The following is a 13216-nucleotide window of genomic DNA, read 5'->3' as shown; positions in this document are numbered from 1 at the left end:
TAGTAGTCAGTAGGTAAAAAATTACCCCAACGGGAAATTTAGTATAATTTAAAAAAAAAAAGAAAAAAAAAGAAAAGAAAACACGCAAGCCACCAGGATATGATAGTAAATTGTCTATCAAAAGTGAGTAGTTTTCTTAGAGGGGGTGGGAGTCAACAGACTTTGGCATTTTTTTGAGTGTTTTGGCATTTTTTGAGTCTTCTCCTGGCATTTTGTTGAAAAATAATCTGGCAACCCTGGAGGTCAGGTCACAAATTTCGTCTGAAGTGGAACCGACAACTACTTGCATGCGGTAACTAACTTAAATATCCCCCAGTTTTTACAATGTCGCTGAGTAAGCGATATATTTATTTATCTCTATCCAATCAACTGATAACCGTTTTAATTTTTTTTTCTTTCTCAAGAATGATCACTTTCATATGAAATCGACTCTCACTCTCAGGCTGCTGATGCCGTTGGAAACAACCTAACCTGTAGCCTACAGTGTAGGTTGACCCACCCAAAACACAAAAACAAAACAAACAAACAAACAAACAAAAACGTCACAAAACACGACCACATCACGATATTGAACAATGAGTTATATTCAAGGCTAACACTCTGTGTTTGCCCTGGTTATATTAAATAGTAATAATTCCAATGTGATCATTTGATTCCTCGAGCACTTTTGATCATCACAGTGTGTTGTGACGCAATTTTAGGAAGTGTCAGGAACAGACCAAGATAGATAGTATCTATTACGAGAACTATTACTGACTGTTGATGTGTATGGTTTCCAAAAGAAAAACTATTGCAGTCACCTGATTGTCTGTATTCGACGTAAACGTGTGCAGGTCTGACAGTCAATCTGTCTCCCTGCTGGCAAATGGCATACCCCTCGCCCCCCCCCCCCTTTCTCCCAAATTATGCCACAAAAAAAGTGAAATTATGCCACAAATTATGCTAGAAACGACAAATTATGCGAAGATTTGTTGTGATGCTGATGCAACGTGTACCTATTTATTCATCTGTCCTGAATGAAAGAGCAATAGAAAATTATAAAAATTAAAAAAAAAACAATATACTAATTTAAAAGCAAGGAGGAAAAGAAAAATAAGATTACAACAGAGATCTAAACTTAAAAACTCTTCCTGATTTATATCAATGACTTGCCAGACAATCTATCATCTAAATGTAAAATCTTTGCCGATGATACTAAGCTCTATGGAGTAGCTAATACAGAAGAAGAAAGAAACACCTTACAACAAGATTTGAAAAAGCTTGAAGAATGGTCCGAAATATGGCAGATGGAGTTCAATGTAGATAAATGTGCAGTTCTTCACCTAGGAAAAAACAACAGAGAAGCAAACTATATTATGAAAGAAAAACCCCTGCAGAAATCCAATGGGGAAAAAGACCTAGGAGGAAGCTAAACTTCAAGAAGCAAATTCAAGATGTTCAATTTAAGGCTAGTAAAACACTCGGAATAGTGAAAAGAAATTTCAAGAATCTGAAAACAAAACACATGACCACCATCTACAAGACTATGGTTAGATCAAAGCTGGAATATGCTAACTGCATATGGTATCCGAAGTTTGAGGGAAACAAAGACTGTTTGGAAAGAGTGCAAAGGAGAGCAACAAAACTTATCACACACCTGAAAGACAAAACCTACTGTGAGAGATTGAAAGAATTAAATCTCCCGACCTTAGATTACAGGAGAAGAAGGGGAGATATGATCCAAACATATAAAATAGTAAAGGGAATAGATAGGGCAGAGGCAGGATTCCTTAAACCAAACAAGAACATTCAGACACGAGGAAACAGCAAGAAACTGAAAAAAGAACGTTTTAAAACAAATGAAAGAAGGAACTTTTTTTCATCTAGAATTGTAAATAACTGGAATAAACTGCAAGAAACCGCAGTATCAGCACAAAATTTGAATAAATTCAAAGCAGAGTTGGAGATAAGCAACACCCTAGGAAACAAGTTCAATTATAAAAATTGGTCCAATCATGAATAGATGAGGAGGAGCGAAGGAGACTACACCAAGTCTAAAAGCTCTATACAGAGGTATCCAGGTATCCAGGTAAAACATCGAGAGCCACTAAAATTGTCGACATCTGAATACCAAAAAAAAAAATGGGGGGCACATGAAGTTATGCAACAATTATTATAATTAGCATTATTGATAAATGCTGTTAGGTATCATTTACAATTTACATTTTCATTAATATAAACTTTATAAAGAAACCTAATTTTAAATAATGATGATAATCCATTTCTCTTAGCCTCACATTGTTATCAGGCCTGTCTTTGTATATAAAAAAAAAGACTTTTATTTTCTAAACAAAAACAAAAAAAGACAATTTTTCCTTCACACTTCCATACACGGAACAAACCAAATAAGTTAACCTCAATGTTTTTAAGTTTTATAAACTTTAATGATGATATTTCACAATACTAAAGCCATTACCAAGCCAAGCATATTGTCACATAAGTTAGATTATGTTCTATTTTTCTGACGTGTTTTCAGCATAAAGCAACTTAATAATTAAGTTTATTTCGTCACAAAAACAACTCTTATTTCACCCTTCAATGGTAACTTTCCACCCCAGGCTTATGTCTTCCTTTCACCTAACGACCTATTTTTAACGCAGAAAATTCAAATTCGGTGACTTTTCCTAGCATGACCACTCCTCCCTCTCTCTCCCCCCCCCTCCCCCTCCAAACGTATGATCTGGTCTAATGTTGCTTACCTGATGTAAATAGTTCGACCGCAATCATATAGTGTAAAAAATGTTCCATTATGTGGACAATATAGATTTATTATTATTATTATTATTATTATATTATTATTATTATTATTATTATTATTATTATTATTATTATATTATTATTATTATTATTATATTATTATTATTATTATTATTATTATTATTATTATTATTATTATTATTATTATTATTATTATTATTATTATTATTATATTATTATTTTTATTATTATTATTATTATTATTATTATTATTATTATTATTATTATTATTATTATTATTATTATTATTATTATTATTATTATTATTATTATTATTATTATTATTATTATTATTATTATTATTATTACTAATACTACTATTATTATTATTATTACTATTGTTACACATAATTCTGCTCCCATAGTGGACAGGGAAGCACTTACTGTGCCTTATATCCCCTATATCTGTTGTCCAATGTGCTTCTGTCTTTGTCTTGGAATGAGATTACTTGGTTTTGTCCTGGCCCTAGTGGAGTCCTTGGCTGGGAGGGAAACAGTCAAATGTATAGTTATTGTTTTGAGAGGTAATATTTTTTTCCTTGCGAATCATCTCTGTAATCTTATATTTGTTGTTTTGAATTTATATTGTAAGTATTTGAGTGTATTCCTCTTAGTGGGATCCTGTGCTTGTGTCTGGATGAGACTTTTAGGTGATCTCAAACTATGTACAATGATACGAGTAGTATAGTATGCTATTGGAATCTATCTCTGTTCCCCATTTGTACCACTCCCTTTGTCTTGCTGTTCTTGTGTGCTTTTAATTGTTAATCTATATTTTTTAACTATTTCATATTCGTCCTGTTTACTGGCGCTGAAACGATCTAAATGTGCCGCAAGCACCGTAAAACTCTTTAAAACATACAAAAACACAGTTTTGTGTGTTGGTATCTTATATCCGGCTGGTCGCTGATGTTATGAGTATTTTACCTAAACGCACATCATCAATACCCACACCCATCATCACGTTGCCAAGGCTTTGGCATTTGCCAATCACATGTCATGTGCAAGTCGACGGATATAAATAATAAATATAATAATATGTCGATGATGAAATCGCTCCTTGACTTAAAATTTTAAAATATATATATAATAATATATATATATTAATAAAAATTTATTTCGAATTTCAATAATTTTGGGAGTAGACACATAGTTTTTGGTATCAAACTTGTTGCAAATTTCACGCTGATCAAGAATCTTAAGTCAAAACAGCAAAAATCCAGAGAACAAATTGCCCACTAATCTATATTGCCACGTCCCCAATTGCCGATTATCGCTCGGAAAAAATATTGAACCGGATGGAATGACCGCCCGTCACCATCCGTGTCATCCAGTTATTCAACCAGGATTTGGCTACAATTCTCTGTACCCATGCCTCGTCTCAGTTGTTAAAAAAATAAGTACCAAAACTCCATTTTTTTTAAAGGCAAAATTAAATATGCTTCTTTTTTTTTTTTTTCAAAAATGTTTTTTTTAAAACAGAAAATAAGCGGAAGGCAAAATTATTCAGCCGCATATATGCGAATGCAGTGGTATTTTCCTGGAGGGACAGATCAATATTGTTGTGGATTCCTTGTTGTAATGGTTATACCCTTAAACGATCCCAAAACAATTTCGTTTACAATCAAGCCCATAATTGTGTTCTGTTATCAGACCTGAAAACATGTGCACATTGTCTGTATTACGTACATCTTTGAAGGTCTCAGTACTGCTCAAATGTTTGATACTGCAAAGGAATAATTATAAAATGTATTAAATTTATTAAATCCCAGGGAAATTTATCTTAAGGGTATATTCTGAGGGAGACTTGAATAATGCAGACGTCTGACGTAATGCAGCGCCGCAAAGTGAGCAAGAGCAGGGTGCCTTGCTCAAGGCCACACAGCATGGTGGATAGTCGAAGTCATTACCCTGCGTTTACGAAGCAAATCTGAGAACAATTTTTGATATACAAGTCATTTGAAGCAATGTGGCCAATGACTCTTAACATATGGAAAAATAATACAGATAGTCCCCATTTTAATGCCACACGTCATGATTTGCTATTGGTTGGTAACCACCCCCCCCCCCCTCCCATCCTTGTTACATATCATGTATAAAGTTATCTCCTTCAACATATCAAGCAGTTAAGGCAAGGCACGGTTTTCTCAAATTGTTTTGCGAGGTCTGAAGAGTTCGAGGAATCCGTGCTTGAGTGTATATGCAGTATGCACTGTACAAACTAGGATATCACATTTTATATATTCTTCCAACAATCAAGTGTTGATGGTACAATCTGTTGTTTCAAAATAGGTTCTGTTCATGGAATAACGCACTTGGTAGCATAAAGTAATTGAACAAGTTAGAAAACGTTAATAATGTATTGCGGCCTTTCACTATAAAAAAGCACCATAATGTTGTGACGAGTCCTGCCGCTCCTGGAGAGTAGGTAGAGCCGGATAGCCCAAATCGCCAACAAAAGAAAAGAAAAGAAAAGAGTAGGAGAATAGAACGAGGGAACACGTTGTTAAGTTCCCTCGGAGAGGAAGATCAGGCCACTGCACTGGGACTATCCTGATCAGAGGGAAGAAAAAGGAGAAAGTCTGTGTTTCACGGCCAGCCAATTGTAATGACAAAATAAATGGCGATCAAGGATGACGAACACGATACATTTATTACAAGAGATGAAGTGAGTAGAAAAGTGCCAGAAGACAATAGAGAATAAAAATTTTCGCGGCGGTGGTGGGGTTTGAACCTGCGACCTTATTGGTACGACAACACTTTTCTACTCACTTCATCTCTTGTTGTTACCAACATAAGTGCCTGCTCCACTCACTTTTCTGAATTAAAAATTCACCTACATTTATTACAGAACTAAATTACACGTATAACACAAATAAGAACTATACAACTCTACTTATAATTCAATATTCTTGTCTCCCTCCTGACATCCACGAATAAGAAACACCACTAAAAGAACATAATATAAAACAGGACCGCTGGAAAGCGGTATTCTGTTCAGCTGGACGAAAGTTACAAGAACTCCCTCTCTGGTTTCCCGCGCTTCGCTTATATAGAGCCAGGCTCGGACCCTGGCTGGCTAAGAGAGGTGTTAAAAATGCCAAGCAACCCAGGGAAGGTACGGTTAACTCCGGACTCGTTCGGGTGATGTCCTAGCAACCATTGCTAGGGCATAACAATGTTTATTTTCTTCATATTATTACACTTTTTCATCTGTATGTGAGAGTTATTCAGTGTTTATTGAGAACAAGAAGATGAAGAGTCATGATTTGGAAACAAGTCACAAGTTGATGAATAGATTAGTTTTTTTATGCTCTTACACTGCAAACAATATACTTTTTTTTCAGATTTGGTCATTAGAAAGTGAAAATGGATGATGATGAGATTCCAGCGGTGGTTATTGACTGTGGCTCTGCAAACTGTCGAGGAGGGTTTGCTGGAGATGATGCTCCCAGATCTTTATTTTCTACTATTTTAGGCAGACCACGATTCCAACACAAAGAAATAAAGACAGACCAGATGGTTGGGGATGAAGCACAAATTTGCCGGGAATTTTTAAGTTTAACTTATCCCATTGATCGTGGTGTGTCACAAATTGGGATGATGCTGAAAAACTTTGGGAATTCTGTTTCAAAGATTTAAGAGTAGATTCCAATGCTCATCCTTTGTTTATGTCAGAGCCTATCTTTAGTCCAGTCAGCAGTAAAGAAAGAATAGCTGAAACAATGTTTGAAACTTTTCAGATTCCTGCCTATTTTGCCAATAATTCAGCTGCCCTAAGTTTATTTGCCAGTGGACGAGGTATTGGTCTCATTTTAGACATTGGTGAAGGGTTGACTCAAGCAGTTCCCATACATCATATTGGTGAAACTAAAGCTATTGAAGTCCAAGAGTTTGGAGGGCGGGATGTAACATTATATCTACAAAATTGCTTCAACAAAGAGGATATAGCTTTACAACAACATCAGAATTAGAATATGTACGAGAAATTAAAGAGGAGGTGTGTTATGCATCTTTGGATTATGATAAAGAATTGTCAGAGCATACTCCAGACAAGCCATTGGTCCTCCCTGATGGAAATAAAGTCACGATTGGCAAAGAGAAATTTCAATGCACGGAGTGTCTCTTTCAACCTTCCATTACTGGAGAAAGTAACTTAAAAGGCTTGCACGAAATCCTCCAAAGTTGCATAGAGAAATGTGATATAGGTATCCGCAGGGACTTTTACCGTAATGTTATTTTGTCTGGAGGTGGAACCGTCATTAAGGATTTGCCTGAGAGGCTTGGTAAGCTGTGGCAGAGAATTGTGCCTTCAAAAATGAATTCCAACATTGTTTCATCACTGGATAGAAAGTACAGCGTTTGGATCGGTGGCTCCATACTTGCTTCTTTAAGTTCTTTTCAAAAGGTTTGGATTACAAAAGCTGAATATGAAGAATGTGGGCCGACTTTAGTCCACCAGCGGCATTTTTGATACTTTTGATCGTCGTGTCCTTTTGCCATTCCACAAGTATTGATATAGATATTTATGAACAAAATGAATCTCATGTATTATTTTTTTCTCTTAAACAGGTACCAGCAACAAAGGATTTGGATTAAAATCTATAGAAAAATAATAATAGTAAAATAAAAGAAAGTGGAGATAGTCTCTAAATATAAGGGTGTTGTAGTTGACGATCGTCTGATATGGACTGACCACAGGCTTGTAATGAAGTGTAAAATCAATAAAAGACTATTCATTTTAAGAAAAATTAGTAAATTTTAAGATTGATATAACTTTGCACTTTACAAGTCTCCATTGAAAGTGTTCTGATACTGTTTATCTGTGTAGAGAGGCATCATCTCTGTGAACTCCAATAATTATAAAATCAAATCATAAGAAGGGCATCCAAAGACATCGATTCCATTGACTGCTTTGACTCCTTGTTCATGAGAAGATGTCTTCGTAACATCACCAAGATAAGTGTTGATGCTTTACACCCATTGTTCAAATATATAAACTTTTCACAGGGAAACTGCTAGATGTTATCACTTCGCAGTGTGAGAGACATCAGTTGTCTTCTCTTCCCACCAGCATCAAACTCTTTAACTCAATTCTGTGATCTGAACTTATTCAATATCCGTTGTTGTCTTTAAAATTATTACAATGTTTTTCATTGGTGATAGAAAAAAAGACATATTTATTTACACAAGATTCGTTTTTATTTAATCTATATTTTTTTTTAATTTTAATAAATCTATACATGTAATTTATATATATATATATATATATATATATATATATATATATTCAACCAAGAGGATCTGATCCAACTGACGAAACATATTGAGTGTAGAAACAACTGTTTTGGACGAAATCGAGTCGTTTTGTACTCATTTTTATTGCGCTCTTAAATTGTTAATTTAATTTATAGAGCACTGTCTGAACTACTTTTTATGCATTCATATTGATATTAGATGCTCTTTTACTATTAATTTTATTTTTATTCCATTACTCCATTGCTTTATAAAATGATGTAAATATCATATTTTCATACGATAACGTTTATGTAATCATTTTATGTAATTCACATTTGTAAAACCAATTTCCTCATGGGTGAATTTAAAAACATGTTAAATTCATTTGTTTGTTTATTTATGTTTCCAAGTCTAATTAACTTGGTCTTATTTATCATTGTTGATGTAATGAATATTATTCCATGAAGGTTTGTTATGAGAGGTTTTATTTTCTATTGCAACAACGAGGCTGTTACAGTCTTTGTTAAAAGAGTTTTAACATTATATTCTACTTATATTGCAAACTAACCCTATTAAACACTTAAAGATAAGAATTGAATTGTAATCTTCAATTTATTAGACGAAGACAGATACTGTGAAACACTAAGGACGAATGATATATATATATATATATATATTATATATATATATATATATATATATATATATATATATATATATATATAATATATATATATATATATATATAATTTTTTTATTATTTTAATATTTACCACAATGTTTGAGACAGTCTACATTAATGTTTCAGGCCGAATTAGCCATCGTCAGGACTGAGTTGGTTTGTTGACTGTTGTTGTTTGTTGAAGTGGTTCCGGTTTGTAGTTGATTAACAAGAACTTCCGGCGATGTGGACACGTATTGCACAGCTCTCTCTCTCTCTCTCTCTCTCTCTCTCTCTCTCTCTCTCTCTCTCTCTCTCCCTCTATCTATCTATCTCCTTCTCCCCCCCCCCACTCTCTCTCTCTCTCTCTCTCTCTCTCTCTCTCTCTCTCTCTCTCTCTTTCTCTCTTTTGTTTTTTTGTCGTTGTTTGTTTGTTTGTTTGTATCCCCTTTATTTGATGCCTCTCTTTCCTTCCTTCTCTGTTTAAAAAATTGGGAATGCCTACGTACCTACATGGTAAAGGGGCATCTAGCTCAGGATCTAAGTACATGTTGCTTTAAAAAAAAAAAAACAACCCCCCCCCCCCCCCCCAAAAAAAAAAAGAACAAAACAAAACAAACAAACAAAAAAAAAACCCAAAACAATACTGCACAATATCCACTAAATTATGCTCACAAAGCGCTTTACATAGGGTCCCTGACCAACAGCAACGCGTAACATTTAGAACGACACATGACGCTTGCTAGGCGATATTGCAATTTTTCCGACAGAGACGAAGCTGTTGACGGTCAGGCACTCATTTTAGCCCGAGTACGGTGAGAGAATGTAAGTAAAGAGTCTTTTTCAAGGACTCATTTATGCGCCGAGCGAGGCTCGAACCCAGAACCTTCCGATCCGAAAGCGAGTGTCATACTACAAGAATACATAGCTTTTATATAGAGCATTATCCACTAAACGTACCAAAGCGCTTTGTACCGATATTCTTACTGCTCTTATTGTGGAAACTGTTTCTCTGCGTTAAAAAATAATATAAATGGAAACTATTATTTGAAAACAAAAAATCAGTGTCACTGGCAAAGGGTTAATTGCAAGAGTCTTGCATCCTGTGACACTCCTACTGCACCAGGGTTGCCAGATTATTTTTCAACAAAATGCCAGGAGAAGACTCAAAAAATGCCAAAACACTCAAAAAAATGCCAAAGTCTGTTGACTCCCACCCCCTCTAAGAAAACTACTCACTTTTGATAGACAATTTACTATCATATCCTGGTGGCTTGCGTGTTTTCTTTTCTTTTTTTTTTCTTTTTTTTTTTAAATTATACTAAATTTCCCGTTGGGGTAATTTTTTACCTACTGACTACTAAGTGGAGTGCTAAACCACTACACCACGGTCGAGAAAAGGTGTCATTTGAAGTATAATATACAAGAAAAGAAAATGCCAAATGAAAATGCCAAATGCCAAATGATTTTTCTAATGCCAAACGGTTTTCAAAAATGCCAGATTTTTGGAATCTGGCATTTAAAATGCCAAACTGGCAACCCTGTACTGCACTTGCTAATCATAAAAAAGTAAATAGCAATACTAAGTTGAAAAAAAGAGGAAATAGGGGGGGGGGGGGGGGGGGGGGGGGAGCAAACCCAGTAGCAATGTAACCTTTATGTAACCTTTTAGAGGCGAAATTCGATGTTTGACCCAACACCAGATCTTCCCGTTTCATCAAAAGACAAGTAACAGCAAAACGATTATAGATATTAAAGTCCGAGTTGCGATACTCTGACTGCTCTCCTGGTGGAAACACTGTATTCTCCGGTAACAATAAATAATAAAGATAAAAGGAAACTATTATCTGAAACAAAAAATCAGCTGCGTTGTTAAGGGGTTAAAGACACAGGCGAGCATCTGTGACATGCTCTACGTCATCCCTTTAGTCTTCCTCCATGCTTTCTTCCCCTCCACCCCGTATTCCTCCAATGTTAAGGTAGTGGTGGTGGTGGCGGCGGTGGTGGTAGTGGTAGTGATGGTGGAGGAGGAGGTAGTGGTAGTGATGGTGGAGGAGGAGGTGGTGGTAGTGGTGGTGGAGGAGGACGAGGGATGGGGATAAAAGGCCCTTTTCCTTTTATTCAATCAACTTGTCTGTTAAGGACCCTAGTCCTCCCTAAAATGTACAAGAAATAATACTCACATTTCTCTGCTCCAACGAAAATATCGACCTTCCACAAGTCTAATTATTTGTAGCAGACGACAAATTTCTCCAAATGATCACGTGACAATGTAAAAACAAAACTGAAAGCTCAGAGTTGCCAGGTTGGCGGTTTTTTTCCGCCACATGGCGGATTTTGTTTTATCATCGTGTGCTGCGGAAAAAATGGACTGGCGGATGGCGGATTTTTAATTATTTATATATATACCCTTTAAAAAAGTAAAAATATAGCAATCCAGTCTCATTATTTCTTTTTTTTCTCCCCTATACTGACTTTTAGGAGCACCTATTATCACTACTGTTGGCCTTGATCTATATTAAAGGCTCCATACACGCCCGGATATGATCCTGGTCCAGACCCCGATCAGGCAAACCGGGATGAAAACGCAATGTGTGTGGCCAAATACCTGGCCGATAAACCTAGGTACGGTCGATCGCCCGCAAAGCCCGCTTTGCTTAATATTTTTCGAGGCGATCGGCGATCGGGGGCGTGGCAGTATAAAAAATTGGACAATTTTTTTCGGATTTTCGCTGTTTTGACGTCAGATTCGTGATCAGCGTCGAATTTACAATAGGTTTGATACCAAGAACTATGTTTTTACTCCAAAAATTGATGAAATTAGAAATAAATTTTAATTAATATTGAGGCTATGTGGCCGACAGAAAAGTGCCCCTCCCTGTTTTGTGATGGATCAAGTGGTATGACTCTCGCTTTCGGATCGGAAGGTTCAGGTTTCGAGACCCGCTCTGAGTGGCGCAGAGTTGAGTCCTTGGAAAAGGCTCTTTACTCACATTCTCTCACCGTACTCAGGTGTAAAATGAGAACATAGCCGTTCGTTGTCTTTGTTGGGAAAAAATGTCACATCGCCTGACAGGCGTCATGTCTCGTCTTTCAAGTCTAATATTGCTATTGCCTTGGGACCCCTTGTAAAGCGCTTTGAGCACGTGGATATTGCGCCAAATAAATGCTGTGTTATTATTTTTTTAAAATAATATTTTTATAAATGTTGCGCCAGGAAGAGGTAGATGGCAAAAGTTTCGTTCTTGTTCATCGTAAAACTTATAAAGGATTTCATACAAAATAAAAAATAGTTTTCATAATTTTCAATGTAATGATATAATAATATGCCAGTTCTTTTTTTTTTTTTTTCCCTCCTCACCCGTTGACGAGACATGACGGTCGACCTTGACACAGACATTTGGGATTGGCAGATGCCAAAAAGGATTGACTACGTGATGACAGGGGTGGGCATTGTAACCTTGAATTATAATCTACAAACAACGCCCCCCCCCCCCCCCCCAAAAAAAAAAGAAAAGAGCTGTGTGCGTGTGTGTGGTGGTGGTGGTGGTGGGGGGGGGGGGGGGGTGCGAATGCGAGTAGTCCCGAGGAGTACCCGTTTAACCTGCCACGGGAACACTGTCGATTTGTTTTATAATAATAATATAATAATAATAATAATAATAATAATAATAATAATAATAATAATAATAATAATAATAATAATAATAATAATAATAATAATAATATAATAATAATAATAATAATAATAATAATAATAATAATAATAATGATAATAATAATAATAGTAATAGTAATAGTAATAATAATAATAATAATACAGTAGAACATGAAAGTAACGTACTCGGAAATAGCGAGAACTCGGAAATAGCGAGTAAAATCTAAATCCCCGTTTTTTTCTCTTATTTGAGTCAATAAAATTAGCATGAAAGTAGCGAGTATGAAAAAGAGGTCAACTCGGAAATAACGAGCATTTCCTGCCCCAGCCTAGGACTTCGAACGAAGTAAAGCAAAACAACAGACAAGGGTGATTTAAATATTTTTAGCCTAGCTTCTTTCCTTTCCTTATTTCTCGTTACGAGTAATATTACATAGTAGCCTAGTCTGTAGTAGTACATTGGTCAGAATCAGCGTGGGTGCGCAACCGGATGCGCGGGTTGACGGAGGTAGGAAACAATAACAAACCCACATGGTTGCCATTACCTCCACCATCATTCTCGCTCACGGTTTGTGGAAAGCACTTCATTACAGACACGTAATAGTGAATCTAGTTTTTGTTTTGAACATTTCCATTATTATTCTTTGTAAATTGACCCATATTAAAAGAAACATACAAACAAAACAGGCATGACCAGTCACTAACAATGCCGTGTAGTGTGTAGACAGTAACACAGTACGGTGAACATGACTGACACTGGGATCGGAATGTCGGAACCCATGAGTCGTTCGCAACTCTGCCTCACGTATTCATTTAATTTTTATTAAGCTTGCGTAAAACATACAAACAAAAAAGACATGACC

At 35.8% G+C, this 13216-nt stretch overlaps 1 pseudogene across 1 annotated transcript; it reads left to right on the top strand.

Annotated features, from left to right (window-relative positions):
* Nucleotides 1–237: 237 nt before the first annotated feature.
* LOC144978619 (actin-3 pseudogene) lies at nucleotides 238–8631 on the top strand (annotated as a pseudogene). Its single transcript, XR_013646554.1, has 2 exons — nucleotides 238–292; nucleotides 6144–8631. The product of XR_013646554.1 is annotated as an actin-3 pseudogene (transcript).
* Nucleotides 8632–13216: the final 4585 nt, after the last annotated feature.

Source organism: Berghia stephanieae, chromosome 8 (genome assembly GCF_034508935.2).
Source record: "Berghia stephanieae isolate SIO BIC M18660-M18661 chromosome 8, UCSD_Bste_1.3, whole genome shotgun sequence".
Taxonomy (NCBI): Eukaryota; Metazoa; Mollusca; class Gastropoda; order Nudibranchia; family Aeolidiidae; genus Berghia; species Berghia stephanieae.
Note: the sequence above shows the minus strand (reverse complement) of the source record. Positions and strands in the feature narration are given on the sequence as shown.